The sequence below is a fragment of the Mauremys reevesii genome, linkage group 15, assembly GCF_016161935.1.
Source record: "Mauremys reevesii isolate NIE-2019 linkage group 15, ASM1616193v1, whole genome shotgun sequence".
NCBI classification, from domain to species: Eukaryota; Metazoa; Chordata; order Testudines; family Geoemydidae; genus Mauremys; species Mauremys reevesii.
In genome coordinates, this window is record NC_052637.1 from 38,076,574 (window position 1) to 38,096,861 (window position 20,288).

Below are 20,288 nucleotides of genomic sequence, written 5' to 3' on the forward strand. Positions count from 1 at the left end.
CAATGACAACACATTCTAATTGTGGCATATGTTATTCAAAACAATTTTGCTCCGTATGGGGGTCTGTTTATACTTCCTTTATGTTATGTTTACTGATACTGGATCCTAACACTGCAATATTGATTAGAGAACATTAACCAACTTAAGTACCCTTATGCTGAATAAAGCATCTAAAGCGAATGTCTGGATCTACTTCAGCTACTGGTGAATCATTGGGCAATGCAAACCTGGAGGGTATGACACGATAATTGGTGCTCTGTAAACTGATATGTATGTAGGTGTGATACAGTAGAACCTCAGGAAATACGAACAGCAGTGTTACGGACTGACTGGTCAACTGGACGCCATGTGAAACTGGAAGTAACCAATCAGGCGGCAGCAACACACACACACACACACACACACACAAAATTGTGCCTGCATTGCATCTTAAAGGTAGGCACATCTGGGCAGCCTGTCCTCGGCCCCAGCCCCACCTGCAAGGAAGCCACTTACATCTGACGAAGTGGGTATTCACCCACGACAGCATAATGCCACAGGACTCTTTGTTGCTTTTTAAAGTTTATATTCACATTCTCCACTACTCCATTATCCAAGTCATTAATGAAAATATTGACTAGTACTTGGACATAGGACTGACCCCTGCAGGACTTTGCATTTCACAGACAACCACTGGGAACTACTCTTTGAACATCGTCTTTCAACCAGTTGTGCACCCTCCTTATAGTAATTTCATTTTGCCTACTTTTCCATAGTTTTCTTATGAGAATATCACATGAGGCTGTGTCAAAAGCCTTACTAAAAATCAAGGTATGCTACATTTACTGCTTCCCACCTATTCCTTAGGCCTGTAACCCTCTCAAAGAAGAAAATTAGGTTTGCTTGACATGATTTGTTCTTGACAAATCCATGACAGCTATTCCTTATAATCCTGTTATCCTCCAGGTGCTCACAAATTGATTGTTTAATAATTTGTTCCAGTATCATTCCAGGTATCAAAGTTAGTCTGATTGGTCTACAATTCCCCAGGTCCTCTTTGTTCCCCTTTTTAAAGATATGTACTATGTTTGCCCTTCTCCAGTCTTCTGGGACCTCTCCCATCCTCCATGAGATCTCAAAGATAATTGCTAATAGTTCCAAGATTGCTTCAGCTAGTTCCTTAAGTATCCTAGAATGAATTTCATCAGGCCCCAACTGATTTGAATACATTTAACTTATCTAAATATTCTTCAACCCGCTCTTTCCCTATTTGGGCTAGCATTCCTTACCCCTTGTTGTTAATATTAATTGTATTGAGTATCTGGTCACCGTTATCACCCTTTTAGTGAAGACTAAAGCAAAATAGGCATTAAACACCTCAGCTTTCTTGATGTCATCAGTTTTGAGCTCTCCTTGGCCACTAATAGAAGACCTACACTTTCCTTCATCTTTGTCTTGCTGCTAAAGGATTTAAAGAACCTTTTATTGCCTTTTTTGTCCCTTGCTAGGTGTAACTCATTTTGTGCCTTTGCCTTTCTGATTTGGTCCTATATGCTTCTGCTATTATTCTGTACTCCTCCTTAGCACTGTCTACATGTTTCCATTTTTGCAGTACAAACAGAGGTAGTTTTGGGATCATATTTTGGAAGCACGTCATCTGTGAAAGGAAGAGTTGGCAATTTTCCTGGAAAAACTAATTTAGGACAGAGCACTGGTAAATACCAGTTTTAAACCCAGTTTAAACCAGGAAACTGGGAAAAATAAAATTATTATTAGAATATACTAATGAAAATTACTGAAAAATATTTAGCAATTTAATAGTTTTGTGGTATACATATTTATATAATAATGAAAACTGAACTTGCTTAAGAAAATATCAAACCAAAATGTATACATTATGATGTTCAGTATTATATTACTGATATTACTATTATGCCTACTGCAGTTTTACTTTTTACAACTCAAGCTCTAAATCTATTGCCTTATGTGACTAAGGCCTGGTCTACGCTACGCGTTTAAACCGAATTTAGCAGCGTTAAACCGATTTAACCCTACACCCATCCACACAACGAGGCCCTTTATATCGATATAAAGGGCTCTTTAAACCAATTTATGCACTCCTCCTCGACGAGAGGAGTAGCGCTGAAATCGATATTGCCATGTCGGATTAGTCTGGCCACAAATCGACGGTATTGGCCTCTGGGCGGTATCCCACAGTGCACCATTATGACCGGTCTGGAAAGCAATCTGAACTCGGATGCACTGGCCAGGTAGACAGGAAAAGCCCCGCGAACTTTTGAATTTCATTTCCTGTTTGCCCAGCATGGAGCTCTGATCAGCACGGGTGGCGATGCAGTCCCAAATCAAAAAGAGCTCCAGCATGGACCATACGGGAGATACTGGATCTGATCTCTGTATGGGGAGACAAATCTGTTCTATCAGAGCTCCGTTACAGAAGACGAAATGACAAAGCATTTGAAAAAATCTCCAGGTTATGACAGACAGAGGCCACAATAGGGACTCAGCACAGTGCTGCATGAGAAGCGTAACAGAAAGCCAAAGAATCAAATGGACGCTCATGGAGGGAGGGAGGGGGTACTGAGGACTCCAGCTATCCCACAGTCCCTGCAGTCTCTGAAAAGCATTTGCATTCTTGGCTGAGCTCCAAATGCCTGAAGGGTCAAAAACATTTTCCCGGGTGTTTCAGGGTGTATGTCGTCAATTTACACCCTTCCCCCCTCCCGAAAGAAAAGGGAAAAAAATAGTTTCTAGCCTTTTTTCAATATCACCCTATGTCTACTGCATGCTGCTGGTAGACGGGGTGCTGCAGCGCTGAACACCAGCATCCCCTTTCCGGTGGCAGACAGTACAATATGACTGCTATCCATCGTCATCATCAGCCCGTGAGTGCTCCTGGCTGGCCTCAGTGAGGTCGGCTGGAGGCGCCTGGGTAAAAATGGGAATGACTCCCAGTCATTCCCGGCAGACGGTACAGAAAGCTTGGTAACCTTCCTCATCATAGCAACTGGGGGCTGAGCTCCATCAGCCCCCCCCCCCCCGCCTTTCATGTCTAAAGAAAAGATTCTGTACTGCCTGGACTATCATAGCAGCTGGAGGCTGCCTCCCCCTCATTTTATCTCACTAAAAGTCAGTGTTTCTTATTCCTACATTCTTTATTACTTCATCACACAAATGGGGGGACACTGCCATGGTAGCCCAGGAGGGTTGGGGGAGGAGGGAAGCAACGGGTGGGGTTGTTGCAGGGGCACCCCCTAGAATGGCACGCAGCTCATCATTTCTGCGGGATCTCTGGGGCTCTGACATGGAGTGGCTGTGCTCTCTGGTTCTCTAGTACACCTGCCCCATATTCTAGGCAGCACTGACTATTTTTAGACAAAACATAAAGAAGGGAATGACCCAGGAATCATTCCCATTTTTGTCCATGCGCCCCCGGCCAACCTCAGCGAGGCCACCAGGAGCACCCATGACAGCAGCAGACGGTACAAAAGGATTGATAACCGTCATCGCCAATTTCCAAATGCAAATGGTGCAAAATGACTGATAACCATCATCTCATCGCCAATTTACAATGGCAGACGGTGCAATAGGGATGATAATCGTCTGTGCTACCTTGCAAAGGCAAATGAATTCTGCTGTGTAGCACTGCAGTACCGCCTCTGTCAGCAGCATCCAGTACACATACGGCGACAGTGACAAAAGGCAAAACAGGCTCCATGGTTGCCATGCTATGGCGTCTGCCAGGGCAATCCAGGGAAAAAGGGCGCGAAATGATTGTCTGCCGTTGCTTTCACGGAAGAAGGACTGAGTGACGACATTTACCCAGAATCACCCACGACACTGTTTTTGCCCCATCATGCATTGGGATCTCAACCCAGAATTCCAATGGGCGGGGGAGTCTGTGGGAACTATGGGATAGCTACGGGATAGCTACCCACAGTGCAACACTCTGGAAATCGACGCTAGCCTCGGTACATGGACGCACATCGCCGAATTAATGTGCTTACTGTGGCTGCATGCACTCGACTTTATACAATCTGTTTTAAAAAATGGTTTCTGTAAAATCGGAATAATCCCATAGTGTAGACATACCCTAAAACTAAGTGTAATGTGGTGTGCATTAATGAAACAGTTTTTAAACCAGAAAATGCCTTGAACTGGGAATAATTAGTTTTTTCTGGGATGGTAAAACCCAGGATTTTACCTGGTAAAAACCACCTCTGTATATACCATCCCTGGTGTAAGGTGAACTGAATATGCTGTGAGAAACTGCTTCCCAGAAGGACTGATAATGCATTAACACTCTCTTTCCCATACTGTCTTGTGATCAGCCAATAAGTTGTCTGCACTTGGTTATTTGGTCTCTTGAACATTTTTAACATGGAACTACAATAGTCAAGCAAGTGGCTATACTTTTAATACCATCACCCTCTCAAGGAGGAGTAACCTTGTCCTGCTCTCCCATAAATGCTGAAAGACACTAATTATCAAATGATAAAATCCCCTTTAGAGCTACTGAGTAGTAGCAATTCTCCTTAAGGACCCTCTCCTCATTGCTCTGCCTTGTTCTCTCTCTGATTTTTATGTCAGTCTCCTCCTCTTCCCAGTCAGTTTTCATGGCATACAAAAGAATCATGTGTTAACTGATTATTGCTAATTAACCTCACAGTAAGGTTCTGCAGTTCATTTTTATCTATTTATTTTACATAACGACAAAGTTTGGACCAGAATTAACTTCAGATGCTTCACTTTAAAGTTTTCAACACATTTTTATGTTGCATATGAGGAATTTATTCTGTACATATAGATTTCATCCAATCTCTTCTTTCTGAAAATGCACATACTACTGTAAGCTTATGGGAAAAGAAAAAATCATTAAAAAAAGATTACACAGAATCAAATTACACAGCACATCAGTTTTCAAATGACATTTGTAACCATTCATTAGGGATAGTTTTAAAAAAATATTTATCAACTTCCCAAACTTTGTCCCAGGCCTTGCATTACACAGAACATTTGCAAGGAAGACTAATCTCAGATGCATGGATGTGGACACTGGATTAGGACAGAAAAAAAAAAAGCTTTACTTGAAGTTTCCAATGCTTATTCATAGACTATCTGAAATTTTGTATGCTATACATTATTATCCTGTGTTTTGTTGTTTTTTTTAAAATTAGGGACCAGAGCTAAGCAATTAAAAGACCAGAAGAAACAATCACCAGTAATATACAGTTTCTAATATAGAAAATGACTTTTTGTTGTATAACAAAGGCTAACCTCTGAGAAATTCTTATAGTTATATCTGAAATATAATGAATCGTTTTGGCAGCATCCCTTGAAAACGGTAAGCATTTATTTTACTGTGTATTATCCAGAAATTGTCTTGAACATTTTGTTTATTGACAAATGCCTGTCACCTTCCCTTTGAAGTCAATGAAAATTCACTATGCAGATAAACCGATAGCAAGATACGGCTGTCTGCACAACATTTTATTAAAACATATTGAGTGATCAGGTTAAACTGGCATATTAAGGCAACATCCATCTAGTCCCTTCAGCAGCTTCTAGTGTTCCAACCGGGGGTTGTTTGTTTATATTTTCCCTGAATCAGTCTGAAGACTGACCTAATCCTGCAAAAAAATGAGTACACTAGAGTTATTCTTAACACTCTGTTCAGCATGCTACTAGTTTTAAGATTCAGTTTAGGCATTTGGACACTATTCAGTAAATATGCCATCCAAAGGACTATTCACACTCTTTAGGGCAGATGCTCAGCTGGTTCAAATCCTTAGCTCAACAGAGCTATGACAATATACGCCAGCAGAGGATCTGCCCTCTGGCATTGAATACGTTCTTGAGAATATGGCACAGGAAAGAGAGAGATATAAAAAGCCAAATGGACAATATTTACATATTGTTCTGGAAAGTTACTTAAAGTAGCAGAACTGAGTGTAATTCACGAAGACTTGAGCTGATGAAGGAAAGTATGCAACTTAGAAAATAGATTCAGATGGTTTTTCAGACTGTCAAAGAACATGACCTGGTACATTCAATGAAAACTCCATGTTGGAAGGCATGCGTTTCCTGGAATGAAGAGACAATAGGACATTTACTATAAAAAAAAAGTTTTATAATATTGGCCATCCCCAACAAGATTCATCTGTCATTGTTTCACTGAATATAGGTTAGAGAATAAATGAATTAAATGTTTATAACCAATATTTTGGTCAAGAGGTAATAATCTGCAGGTGAGCAAGAAAATATATCTTTAAACCATTACCTTGCAGCAGTCCTCTATTATTTCTGTATAGGACTGTAATTACTGGGAGCATTCTCTCCGAGGAGTACGGCTTTCTCCCATTTTAACAATACCATTCAAATCTGACAGTTATTCCTTGAAAAAAGGAAAGTCCACAGAAAACCTGACTCTCGTACTTTCCGAATAACTAATGACTGTACTACATGTTGAATTTTCACTTAAATTATTAGAATTTCCTTATGTTCCTACAGCTAATTATATGTTTTTGAAATATTTAAAGATAAAATGTAGTGATTAAATTGTGAAATGTTTTGCATTAAACCTGGCTCATATGTTTTACCGATCATCTGAAGTTACACCTCTACCTCGATATAAAGCTGTCCTCGGGAACCAAAAAAATCTTACCGTATTATAGGTGAAACCGTGTTATATCCAACTTGCTTTGATCCACCAGAGTGCGCAGACCCGCCCACCTGGAGCGCTGCTTTACCGCGTTATATCCGAATTCGTGTTATGTCGGGTCGCGTTATATTGGGGTAGCGATGTATTTTATATCCATATCATTGATCAAGTGTGAACTATATCATAGTTAAAAAATTTGTCTTGGTCAGAGATGGCACAATGTACTGGGTCCTGCTTCATGCTAAGGTGTAAGTTGGGTGGGCAGTTAGCCTTGTTATCAGTTTACTTTTCCAGAGTTTGTGTCTGACTGAGGAAAGGATGGAGCTCATTCAGCATCTTTGTAGCAGGGAATCCATCTCCCGAAGCTGAGCCTTCCTTTGGGAGCCAAACATACACAACTGCCCCATCAATGCACTCAAAGAATATGGAGGATCAAAAAAGGCACTTTCTGCTCCTGAGCTAATTGCACCCTCTGGACAGAGTGGCGTGAGCCCCTAGAAAGCTACAGCACATTAAAAGTCCTTAATGAGAAAGAATGTGCTGTAACTTTGTATCGATGTGAAAGAAAAAAGTGTTTTATTATCCTATTGAAATGTGAATTTACCTAATGGAGGCATAGGCATAACAGCCCCCGCAAACACTGAGTTTAGGTGTTGGGCGCTGTAAAAGTGAGTGCACCTTTATTGCAGCTCTGGAGGCAGAGACAACTAGCAGGCTCTTTAGTGGGAGGAACTCCAATATCACAGGGATGGGTATGGCACAGAACTAGAATAGAATTTTAAAAAAACAACAAAAACTAAATCTGTGTTAACAGCCAACAAGTTCGACTTTGCCTCCTAAAGGAGGAAGACAAATGGAAGCTCCACTGCCAGAATCAGTGGGTATGGCTGAGAGGAAGACTGTGGACAGCACCCATCTATTTTGCTAATCTCTGAAATAAAAATCATTGTTCTCCATACTATTCAGGCTCACAAACAACCTGAAAGTACAGTTACATAGCTGACAAACAAGGTAGATTAAATCAGTTTGCTGATTTACTTGTCTCCATAATATCTTAATATTAAAACCCTGGTAATTCCATGGAGATTAAATTATTGAGGAGCGATAGATTGTTTGAAATTTATGATGTAAATGTGTCTAAATCCTGGAGCCCTTACTTTAACAGAACTCCCACTGGCTTCAAGAGTTTGTATGAATAAACACAATCCCTAGTGAATTATCTGTATTTCTACAAATAATTTTTGTAAGTGTACACCACTTGTTCATGCTTTTCTATAGCTTTCTTGAGAGAAAAACAAACTTTTTAACATATGAGAAAAACACATTAAAGGTTTAAATGATTAAATTAAAATTTCATTAGCAGGAAGTAATCAGTGAAATGAATCCAAGCTTAAATCTGCTAAATCTACTAAGACTTTTTTTTGGCTTTTAGTGCTCACTGACGCAGCAGTGTAAATTTGATGCAACATGCTGTGCAAAAGCTTCTTAGTATCTTTTAATCCTAAACCCATGAAATGATGCATCTAACCATCGTGTCACCTCACTGTGAAGCACCGTTCCTTTGGCTACAAATTAAGATATGTCAGGTTAACCGAGATGTTCCTATTAAGGTTCAAATTCCTTACTAATAATGCTAACAATTGTGATACAAACCTTTACAATGGTTGTCTATAGTTAAACATTTGTCAAGCCATACTGAGATAATTTGTTAATCATTTATTTGTAAAACAATAGCAACACAGCTTCAGACCATACTTTCATTTTTAGCAAATTTTCATTGAATCATAACTATATATAGTGCATTTCTCTCACTGTAGTCTGTTCACAGTCCGTAAAAATATATTTTCAAAGTAGGAGAGATATTAGAAAATTAGCAATAAATCTTTTCCACCTATAGCAGCAGTTAACCTCTGGGCTGCGCAGCACCAGTTAAACACGTTTCTATTTTTTTCATAGACAAGACTGCTGTGAAAACAAATAAAGCCAAAATTAATTTAATTGTTTAGCTTATTCTCAATTTATAACTTGATTTAAATATACTATCATACAGAAATAATTAACAATCATTCTTTTAAAGACAGCAGGCAATCCGAGAACATCAACCATCATCACGCTTATCAATTTACTGAGAATCCATGAATGTCTTCACTGAAATGCCTAAGACTGTAGCTCATTCCTGCTGAAGACAAACATTTAAATGAAAGAACTGAAGTTACATGGCACTCCCACGCAGAGTGCTGATATGCACTCTGCATAAGATAGTCACAAGTGGGAACTTTATTGTCTTATGTGCACTTTCATGATCTTAAAGAGTGCACAGCCAGGTTACACAAGATCAGTTGAAGCATTTTGTCCGTTTTAGTGCAACTGCACCGGTATTTCTCCTTTCATGTTCCCACCCGTGCACCCACTTAGAAGTTTCCTACTCTCAGCTCTTACCTCTCTTGGGTAGAGAGAAACATCTCCCATCCTCCTGACCAGGGATTTTAAGGCTGTGCAGCTCCTTGCCTGACACCAATGTCCCCAGCAAGCCAGGCTGCCTAAAAGGCTAACATCTGTGCTTTCCTTTCTCTCTGAGGGCTATGACAAGCATATTGCCTGCAGTTAATAAATTACCACACAGCTCCTTCTAAGCAAGCACATTTATTCCTAAGGCAAAGACATTACAAAGATAACATATTAAAACAATGCCAGCCAGCTGCTACAACAGGTGGCATTGATGATGCTGGTGGTGATTGGGACAGCCCCAGCTGAACATAGGAGGAGAACACACTGAGAAAGTCGGGGGGGGGGGGGGGAAAACCGTCCCCTTCAGAGTTTCTACCCAATCATTCACTAGCTTGGGGAGCACGAGGGGTGGATTCATTTCTCATCCTCCCCTTTCACTGATTTAAACCCTACCCCAGGCCACATCGAGCCTCTCTTTACTCCATTCCAGCAGTCACATCCTCCCCACCATGTACTGGTAGCCTCAGGGCTGCGTTTTGCAGATGCTGCAGATCTGACCAATCAGCTGTTTTATGGTCAGGAAGGAATATTTTTCTTCCCATAAGAGCCAGACTGGCAGAGGCCTGGGGAGTTTTTCACCTTCCTTGCAGCATCCTGGATGTATGGTTAAATAGGAACATAATTTAATAGCACTAGTCACTAAGGATGTTAGTTTGTCACAACTTGCACGTGATTTCCAGTGTGGTTAAAAGGATCGGCTCCCCAAAGTAAAAGACCTGGGATTTTACCAAAGGGCCTTGTGCTCATGGAACAGAGACAGACCTTGTAACCTTCATGAGCAGCTGTCCCCCATTTAGTACCCTCTGTCTCCCTCGTAGGGGAGGAGTGAGGGTGTAGGATTCAGAAGAGCAAGCTGACTCCTAGGAAGAAGAGTCTACCCCGAGTTATGGGTTATATGCTGCTTAAAATCCATCCCCGTTTGTCCTCATTCACTGCCGTGTCTACATCAATAAAATAACCTACATGCATGCTAAAAAGCTTACCAGAGGTCACCCCCCCCACACACACACACACACACACTCCAACCTACAGCGCTGGTAGGTTTCGTGCCTTCAAAACCCACAACTGGGTTTTCCCCAGGGTTACAAAATTCATATCTATCTCAGATCCAGATTAAAGTCGGTTGATTTATCCAAAAGTCTGTTGATCTCTGGAGAATCCAGTTTGAACCAGAATATGTGAGCCAACCGGAGGTGGTACCTTTCTGGAGGTGTTGTAACTCGGGTGATTTGTCTTAATCATCCTCTACTGCTTTCACTTGCTGGATGAACTGTGGTAAACCTCCCCTACACGGTGCCTACAATCCCAGGCCCACAATGATACATAGATCAGTCACCGTTAATATGATAGGGTCTCCTTGTTAAGCCTTGCTGCTTAACACAAATAAGAGAAGCTCTGAACTAATTCTGTAGGTACTTAGAAGAGGAAACTAACTTGTTACTAAAAGTACTTTTTGCTTTTGCCTCACTATTTGGGAAAAGATGTACAGAGGAAGGTGCCCTATCACACTGTTTTCCCTTGTGTAGTGAAGAGGAAAATTAGGCATCTTTATGAGGTACATTCAGGTCAATGAAAAAGTGTCTATTCACATTAATAACCATTAGAAAATCTGCACTTATTTCTACAACTAGTATATATCTCCAGAATTAGTAAACCGTCCTATAGGAAGGAAAAATGATTCATGGAAGATGATAAAGTCAATGACTTTTAGAAATATGATTGTTCTTACAAAGATGCTGCTCAATCCCAAAAGTGACATTTGTAACTTGTTGTGACTGATGTGAAAATTAGGTTGGTCAACACCCAAACCACTGAAAACACATATACCCAGTGCACAGCACCAGGTTATAGCAGGAAAGGTTTAAGAGTTCAATTGCTTCTGAATGAGTTCCTACTAAGTAACAGTGAAAGGCACAAAGCAATACATTATCCCAAGGTTAGTCATGTTGACAAGAAGAATTCTCATAGTTACTTGACACTAATGCTTCCCCTAGGAAACAGTGCAGCTTTATTATATTTACAGTAAAAATTCAACTGAAAAACAAACAAAAAGTTATAAAATTGTTTAAAGTGCCTTGCTGCTTAATAAAAATAAGAGACGTTCTGGACTAATTCTGTATGTATTTAGAGAAGGAAACTACCTTGTTACTAAGATGACACTTTGCATTTGCCTCATTATTTGGGAGAAAAGGTACAGAGGAAAACCATCAATATCCAAGATTATCTGAGACAGCCCAAGAGAGATTAGCATCAACATGAGAACGATGTGGATCAAGGGCAGTACATGGCACTAAATGCTTTTTCCTCAGAGCAAAAACAACACACCTTATTGACAGGCATTCACTGGATTACCAGAGATGAATCTTAAATGTAAGGAGAGAGAGAGAGAGAGAAATGTGTTTACAAAAAATCTTGGAAGAAATGTGGGTACATCAAGGTTTTAACAGTTTACTTTAAATAACTGCGCTGAAGTGAAAGAAGAGTTTTCACATTAAAGAACTGGTTTCAGCATCAATATTTTTCTACATTTACTACAGCTAGTATGATTTAGACTATTTCTTAAAACTGTTTAACCAAGTTTCAAATGTTCTACTACAACTAACAGTAATAGCAATGCCTTTAAAAGTTGCTCAGCAACAAATCACTAACTGATTTTCCACTTGGAACAATTGTTGTTACATATAGTTTACCCATTTGTATTGTGCCCTTCAACAGAGTAACCTTTAATGAAACATTCTGATAATTATACCTTTCAGCAAACTTGTTTCACAGTATCATGGATGCTACTATCTAGCTCTTGAAAAGGTATAGAAAATGAATTGGTGTCAATGTCTACAACATGCAACTGAGTATATCCTCCTTTGTATCATATCCAGCTCTGAATGCTAATATCATTAAGGCACAAATGCCTTCCACTTCCCAGCTTTCAAAGCGATAACATTTTTCAAAACGCCCATACCGAATATAAAAATATACATAAAAACACACACAATACAAATATGTCAAAAGCACTGTATCTGTGGCACCACAGTTCAAAATAGAAAATTGAAGGGGGGATATTTTTGGGGTGAGTTTTTTCCCCCCAACTCAGCCCTACTTTCATTTGACAGAGAAAAAAATGATGCTCTTTCTACCCTAGAAGCATCATTAAATTAAGGGCAACAGGGAGAAAGGAATAAATATGTATATTGCCACAAAGATAAGCAAAGCTACTTAAGTGACTAGCTGATCATAAGCTTATTGTATTAGGATTTTAAAAGTAAGAAATTACAAAAAAACAAACCACAGCACAGAGCACTTTACATTCTCTAATTATTCTTTGGAATATAATTCTGGCAGGGATTCAAAAAATTGGACTCATCAAGGGTGAGTGGGAAGCTCCCTCTGACAAGTGTGGGGAGCCTAATCCAGAAACAGAAGAGAAGCGTAAGACAGGAAAATACAATTTGTGTCTATGGTTTTTAGTTTCTGGAAAACCACAGTCCCAGCCCAAAGCCCTACTAGCCATTGCAGAAACCAATCTATTTCCTGGCTCAGGAATATTAAGATAAGATGGTCTTATTTTCCTCTGGCCAGGCTGTGGTAAACAAGTTTTGATTGGGATCAGGCTGCTCAGTAATCAATTTTGGCTTTCAAAACTAATCATAGCACAGTATTGCAAGCTTAGATTTTCCCTAGCAGCTAAGCTGGTTCTTATTAGATGTATATAAGCAAAGAGACAGAAACTGACACGCTAGTGGAGGAGTAACAGAGACTGATGCTGGCAGACCAGGTGCCAGCTCATACCAAGGCCACTGGGTCTCCCTGAATGCTGACAAATGCATAGCTGGAAACAAGCCTGGTTTTAGTATTGTTAAAATAGATATTAGAGTTGTAAGCATGTGTTTAGTCTTTAATACAGGCAGCATCCTACAGGCATTTCATAATCTTACTGATATCATCTGTATTCCATGATATAAGGTAATATTTAAGTGCTTGCTCTGTGACTATAAAAATGTTTGGTGAGACTGTAAACCCCCAACGAGGGGGGGAGACGCATTACCAACTGTGAAACACTAGCAACAAGTATTGTCATCTCCTCTCCAATAAAATCAGGTCTATAGACACCAAAACACTGTGGAACATCAGCGAACAAAAGACTTTGTTAATTACTACCCCCACATCCATTACTCCAGAAGGAATTCTATGCCACTACGCACACACAGAACTCATGTCTCCTGCAGATTTTTTTCTGTTCTCTGCAGAAAATACATTCTGCCAGAGAGGCACTGCAGTCATCCCTTTTTCCCACCAGGAGTTGCTGTGGTGCCAGAAAAGAGGGCAGCCGGCTCACTAGAGCTGATAGGGAGGAGAAGTGGCTGTGGTCTCACAGTGGCTTTCCTGCAGGGCCAGGTAAGACGACACAAGATAAGGGGGACACAGACGAGAGCAGGGCACATGGGGCTGCTGGGGGGGACGGAGGGGGGAGAGTCACACAGACTAGGTTCAAAAGGGATAGTAGGGGGCCAGACTGAGGAGGGGGGTGCATGGGAGTGGGGGTGCAGGGCCACATTGGAGCAAGGGAGAGGGTATATGGGGATGGGGAGGATGGGTGGCTCAGTCAGGGTGCAAGGACATATGGGGACTGGGGTGGAGGACACAGACACAAGGGGACAGAGGTAGATGTGCCTGACTGAATGGGAGAGGCTAGGGGGTCAGCCAGGGTCTGAATGGGGGAGGCTCCCCAACTCCCTAACAATCCCTCCCTGCCAAAAACCTGTTCCACACTTCTCCCACCCACATCCAACAACCCTCCAGGTTCACTCCCAGGCTCCTTCCCAGCAATTACTTCCTTCTCCCTCAGCTCTTCTATTACCCGAACTCCCCCAAGCCTTTGCACTGCTTCTGAGCAGTGCAGGAAATATGCTTCTGTCTTGTAGTTGAAATGAACTATTACTGAAAGTTCTGCATTAATATACCTAGTAAACAATCTATTTGTCAAAAAACATTTCCTGAATTTTTTTGTTGTTGTTGTCGTCATCTGTATTGTTACCGACATACTTGCTGACAGGTTTTTTAAATAAATTACTAAAATAATTGAAACTGGCGTAATTATATTATGTTATTTTGACAAATAAAATATGCATAATTTTTTGGTGTAGAATTCCCCCAGGAGGAATCTATGAAAAGGGTAGTTCACAAGCCTACATCCCATCACAGCTGGAGGAAGGGAATAAAAATCCCTGTTAAGGAGAAATCATCATCACTGGGCTGCTTGGAATGCTGAGAGGGCAATATTTCCAGGTATAAGCAAGGGATCCCCAATCTGCTTAGCTTGGGTTAGCCCTAAAGGGCACATAAAGGTTGCGTATTATAGCAGCTACTGTTACCTTTTGGAACCTAAGACCACAATTCATTTGTGTGTGTATGCTTACCTGCTTTAACCTTGTAAATAAGTCTCTTATTTCTTCACTTAGTTAATAATTTTTTAATTTATTACAGGATTGGCTATAAGCATGGTCTATGGTGAGATATCTGAGGTGCAACTGACCTGGGGTAAGTGACTGGTCTTTGGGACTGGGAGTAATCTGAATATTATTGTGATTTTTGGTATAAGGGACCATCTATCACTAAGGCAAGCTTGCCTGGGTAGCAAGATAGCCCCTTTAGACACTCTGACCTGTCTGTGACTCCATGTTAAGACTCTTATAATGCTTTAGGAGTTCACACTTGTTGTTTGGTTGGTGAAATCTAATTACAGAACATACCACCAGTTTGGAGTTCATGCCCTATTCCTTGATGGTCTGCCTTGAGGTTAGCACTCATGGTAATGAGCCACTCCAGACAGCTTGACAGAGATCTCCAGGGATCACATTTGGGGAGCTGCTCATGGAGAGGATGATTTCTTCTCTCACCCAGTCAGAACAGCTACAGGAGCTAGAAAAAAGGTTCAACAATGGTATGGTAAATCCCTGGATCAAGCCCTGATGGTTGAGGGATAATGACAAGTCTGTCTGAAATACTGCTCTGCCACATTGTTATCAAACCCTTCACAGAAAAATAAAAATGTCCAATGAGACCACAACCTGGCTCCATCAACAATGTACAATCAAAAGAAGTCTTTGATGGTCTATATCTAGACACTTCTATTCATAAAAGGAACATTCAGGTCTGTTGCTATGACAATTATGTACTGTGACCTCACCAGAAGCTGAGAGAAGCCCAAACCAACAGTTGTTTTTACTGCAAACATTTCACACCATTTCCTTGACTCTAGTCTGTACTTTGTCAACAACAATTGTACAGAACATGTGTATAGGTTAAAATGTGTTTCCTGCCGCTTATGCCCACCTAGCACAATTTCTGATTTCAACCCAGGGTAGGGTTCAAACACAACAGTACTAAACTCGTGTTGATTATGAAGGTTAAAACTTACAATTCTATTCTAAAGCATCAAGAAATAATTCCCCACAATGACACGCTTTGAACGTTTGTGAAGTTTTATGCTTTTTTTGAAATTATATTCGTTGTCAAGCAACGCTTTATATCTTTCCTAAGGCAGCAAAGGCAAACCTATTATAATGGACGAGCAGAAATTATTACTGTGTTAGCCTTTTATGTCTTGTCAGGAATCATGTGATGATTACCTTTCGAAGCTCATTGTTTTCCATTCATTTTAATACAACACTAAAACTCAACATACAGCTGATATCACTGGGATGGTGTTTTCTATTACTCATCCTACTGTGATACTGACGTCTCTCTAAGGAATATGCTGCATACTTCCCAGGCATTAGCTAAATCAGATTAACAGACTCATGCAATAAAAACAGAAAGTAACAAAAAATTCATGGTGTGGTATAAAGAAAAATGGATTAAATTAAAAAAAAAAGTCAATTTAAGCAACTAATCACAGTCATAAAAAAAAAGGAGGGTCCATTAGGGATTCAACTTGATACTACATTCTTCGGTGCCTAGACATTTCAGTGATGGAAGTCCCATAAATGCAATGCATTACACAAGCTACGCCTACTTCTCCCCAATAACTTTAGACATCTCAATTAAATTTTCCTTACTAGCAGGGAACCTACTGCTTGCTGCCAGCTTTGAACAACCAACCCACTATCTCCACATATGACAAAAAAACTGGGACAAACACTCAAATCTGACAGCTTGCTGGAAAGAAGTAGAGGAAATCAATGAGAAGAGATGTCCAGGTATATTCTCCTCCTCCAAAAGAGGAATAATAGTCTTCCCAAAGGAGAGCCATGCTGCACTTTAGATTATGGTGATGGCCATGTATAATCTGGCACCATAACGCAAGACTTAAAGGGTTATTGCAAATAATACTCCTGAGCCTGCCTGGATAGTTACTTTAAACAAGAACAAAGTGCTGATACAGCGCTGATTTGTGTATCAAGAATTTCAACCCTATTACGATGATGTTGGAGCATACAGGAAGGATTATTTTTATACACAGAAGCACAAAAATAATTGGATTACAAATGTACTGTAATTTGGTTCCACCTAGTAGCAGCTTTTGAAGATTATATTTTAATGCATCTTGTCTTCAGGCTTTATATAACTTTGCAACAAATTAGATTAATACAGAAATGTCTATTTACATTTTATATCTCCATCTAAGATGTAAAACCCTGTAAACAGAATGGAAACAATTAAAAGCATCTTCCATCATAGGGAAATTTTCTGCTGACCTCTGAACACTAAAATGGCAGAAGATATGGTCTCAGATTCTTCCCTTAACACAACTCTATATGTACGTATGCAATTCTGTATGGGAAGTATTTTCAGTTCCACTTGTCTGCCAGACACGATAGCATTTAAGCCAGATAAAGATGACCATATATGGCGTTGTGCATCTATTCATTGATTTCTGGACATAAAATCCTTCAGGAAGTATAGACTTACAGTCAAACAGGTGTAGCTGCACCTACTTCATTAAAAAAAAATTACATATATAAATATGTACACACCCCAATACACCACATGCAGTAGATTTTTATTATATCCTTCTCTCCCACCCCTTGAAAGAGCTCACGATCTAAGAAAAAGGGTGAAGCAGTGCTTATATAGCACAATGAGGGGCCTAATCCTTACTGTGGCCTCAGGACATGGACATAACTAAGGCTAAGATTTTGTCATGGGTATTTTTAGGAAAAGTCATGGACAGGTCATGGAAAATAAAGAAAAATTCACAGAAACATGTGACCGGTCCGTGACTTTTACTAAAAAGATCCATGACCAAAAGAGGAGGAAGAAGGCTGCAACACCTGTTGCTGCTGGGGTCTTGGGGTCCCCCACCTCCCACAGTAGCAGGGTAGCTGCAGGGTCCCCATGCTGCCCACGGTACAGGGCAGCTGCAGGGGCCCTGGCTCAGAGTCATGGAGTCCCCCTGCCGCCCCCCTGCCGCCCGCGGTGGCTGGGAGTTGCAGTTGAAACGTTCTCCCTCCCCCTCCCGCCACCCGTGAGGGCTGGGAGCCGTGGGCCCCCAGCTGACAGCTCCAGCCCCACCACCCCAAGGCTGAAGTCACAGATTCCATGACTTCCGTGACAAAATCGTAGCCTTAGTCATAAGTACTAATGATAATTATTCATCAAATGCCCCGAAACACTCAGTTTAAACATTTGGGTCTCTGAACTAACTGAAAGATCTAAAATCACCCAGGTTTATTTTCTTAATGAGATAACATCTAAATCTGTTTTCAAAGTTCTGAGAGATGCAGCAAGACACTATCACACCACAAAAGTTCAACCAAATCACTTACATCTTTAAAACAACTGCACTTTATTCCCACATGCAATTCAGAAACTGCCCTCCTTTTTAAAATGGTCTGTGTTTTTTCCAACCTACCTCACAAGATCTTCTATCTGTTCACACCTCCCCATCAGGTGGTACCTATCACTTTCTCATCTCACACTACTGGTATGAGAACTTCCTTCTCTTCAGCTCACAACTTGATCCGTCTTATTGTATTTCTCCATGCTTTTTCAAACCTCAGTTTAAAACAGTTTTTTTCTCTCCCTGTTATTAGTCTTATAAAGGAATGCTTTAATTTATTTACCACATTCAGATTGCTTTACTCATCCAACCTTTCCTTGTAATATATTATTTATCCTGTATTGTATTCTGTACACTGTTCTGAGATAGAGTTTATTCGAAAGACACTGTACAAAACAAAGTTGTTCTACAGAATATCACAAAGCACTCAAACTTTTTTTTTCTGATTTCAGATTTCTAAAGGACACAATCTTGTTGAGAATTACTTTAGCAATATCTTATGCAACACATAGCGTTCGTCTAAAATTACTTTGGGTACTGCTATTCTGAGTAACAGGCTGAAATGATAATCACCATTTCATTCTTTAAACAATCGAAATTTCCTGGCTATAAAACCAGAACCAGTCTGCACCAAGTAGAATCAATGGGCAAAGAACTGGAATATTAATGAAGATATTACCTCAAAGTAATGTAATTTTGATTTTTTTTAAAAAGAGTTAATATTGACTACCCCAACAGTGCATGAACTAGCTGGAGTGCTCAGAATAGAACTAGAAAACAAATTGCGTAATCTTGTTTGAAATGATCAGATGAAGTTATGCTGCATTTTTATTTAGAGCTAGAACATATGACTAGCAAAGCTTCACCTACCTACATAATTAGCCATCTGTTTCTTGAAATTGTATTAGTTAAATTTATATATATATAATTTTGGCAACAGGAGAGCTTAGCATCCCATTTATCCTTTTCCAATCATCTCAATGAAGTACATTATCAACAGTGTGATGAGTTGCAAAAAAGGCTAATATCATTCTGAGGTATATTAACAGGAGTGGCATATGTAAGACACAGAAAATAGCTGTCCTGCTCTTCTCGGCACTGCTGAGGCTTCAGATGGAGTACAGTGTCCAATTGTGGATGCCACACTTTAGGAAAGGTGTGGACAAATTGCAGCAAGTCCAGAGGAGAGCAATAAAAATGGTAAATGGGTTACAAAACATAACCTTGTGGCTGTTGTGCCTTTCTATAAATGGCCTTCCCCTTCCTTACTCTTTCCTACAAACTATTAGGTTTAGAGTGGGCCAGGCAGCCCAATTCCAAGAAGCAACCACTGCATTTGAAGTATATGCACCTGACTGAGTTTTAGTCTTCCAGTTCTTGTAACAAGAAAAAGATTATTCCAGAAGTAGCCGGCAGGTCACTGCACAGGGAAGCCTGAAAAGCACTGTGCTTCTGCCACTGGAAGAGGAAAACAATCTCCCTAGCACTCTCTTGCTGTAGAATAGTGGTCCTCAATCTGCAGGGCATGCTCTCCTATAGAGAAAGTTCTGGGAGGCACACAGTGGGGCCCAGGCCAACCCCCATGGGGGCAGGAAGGGAGTGCCATCCTTCCAGCCCTCCTCCCCCAACCCCATTCAGCCCCCAGTCCTACTCTGCCTCCAGGCCTGGACCAGCCCCTATGGGGGAAGGGGAAGGAGCACCATGCTTCCAGCCCCACTCCGCCCCCAGACCATCATTCCTTCTCTGGTCCCAGACCAGCTCCACATCTAGCCCCAGTTCCTCCTCCATCCCCAGTTCCACCCACAGACCAAACTCCACTGAACATGAAGCCTTGGTTGTGCAGTAACAAAGGGGGGACATGGACCGATTCCGATAATGGTTAAGGGTGGGGCGAAACTGGAAAAGTTTGTGCACCACTGTTGTAGAAGGTATAAGGATTATCCATTAATCATCAAAAGTGAATGCTGTAGGAAGCTACAAAACAGTATTTTGTTAGAGGCTACACAGGCAATGTGAAACCAGACAGCATAGTCTCGAATAACTTGTCAATCCCATTTCAAAGCCAATGCATAATACCAAATAATGAGGACAGAAAATTTAATCTATATTTCAGGTTGTCTCAACAAATACACACTTCAAACCTATATCCACAAGCCCCTGCCTACAGTTTTTACCCACTTCTCTATTTCAGCCTAATATTTCTCCTTTCTTTTGACTCTGTCACAACACAGCAGGACTCAGATCACTTCGAAAGACGGATTATTCAGAATCTGAATTTCCAGGGATTCGTTGTTGAAACTGCAAGAGTAATATAAAGTTCACTGGCCTTCTTCCTGCAGACTA

At 40.6% G+C, this 20,288-nt stretch overlaps 1 protein-coding gene and 1 long non-coding RNA gene across 3 annotated transcripts in view; both read right to left on the reverse strand.

Moving 5' to 3' along the window:
* The window catches only part of PRKCA (protein kinase C alpha), a 284,791-nt gene that overhangs the window by 214,076 nt on the left and 50,427 nt on the right, over nt 1-20,288 (reverse strand). The gene's annotated exons all lie outside the window — the stretch shown is intronic.
* Nucleotides 4,863-15,309, reverse strand: LOC120383348. Its single transcript, XR_005588423.1, has 3 exons — nt 15,232-15,309; nt 14,914-15,082; nt 4,863-5,627 (listed from the first exon to the last, which is right to left on the reverse strand). It is a non-coding gene; the product is annotated as an uncharacterized LOC120383348 (long non-coding RNA).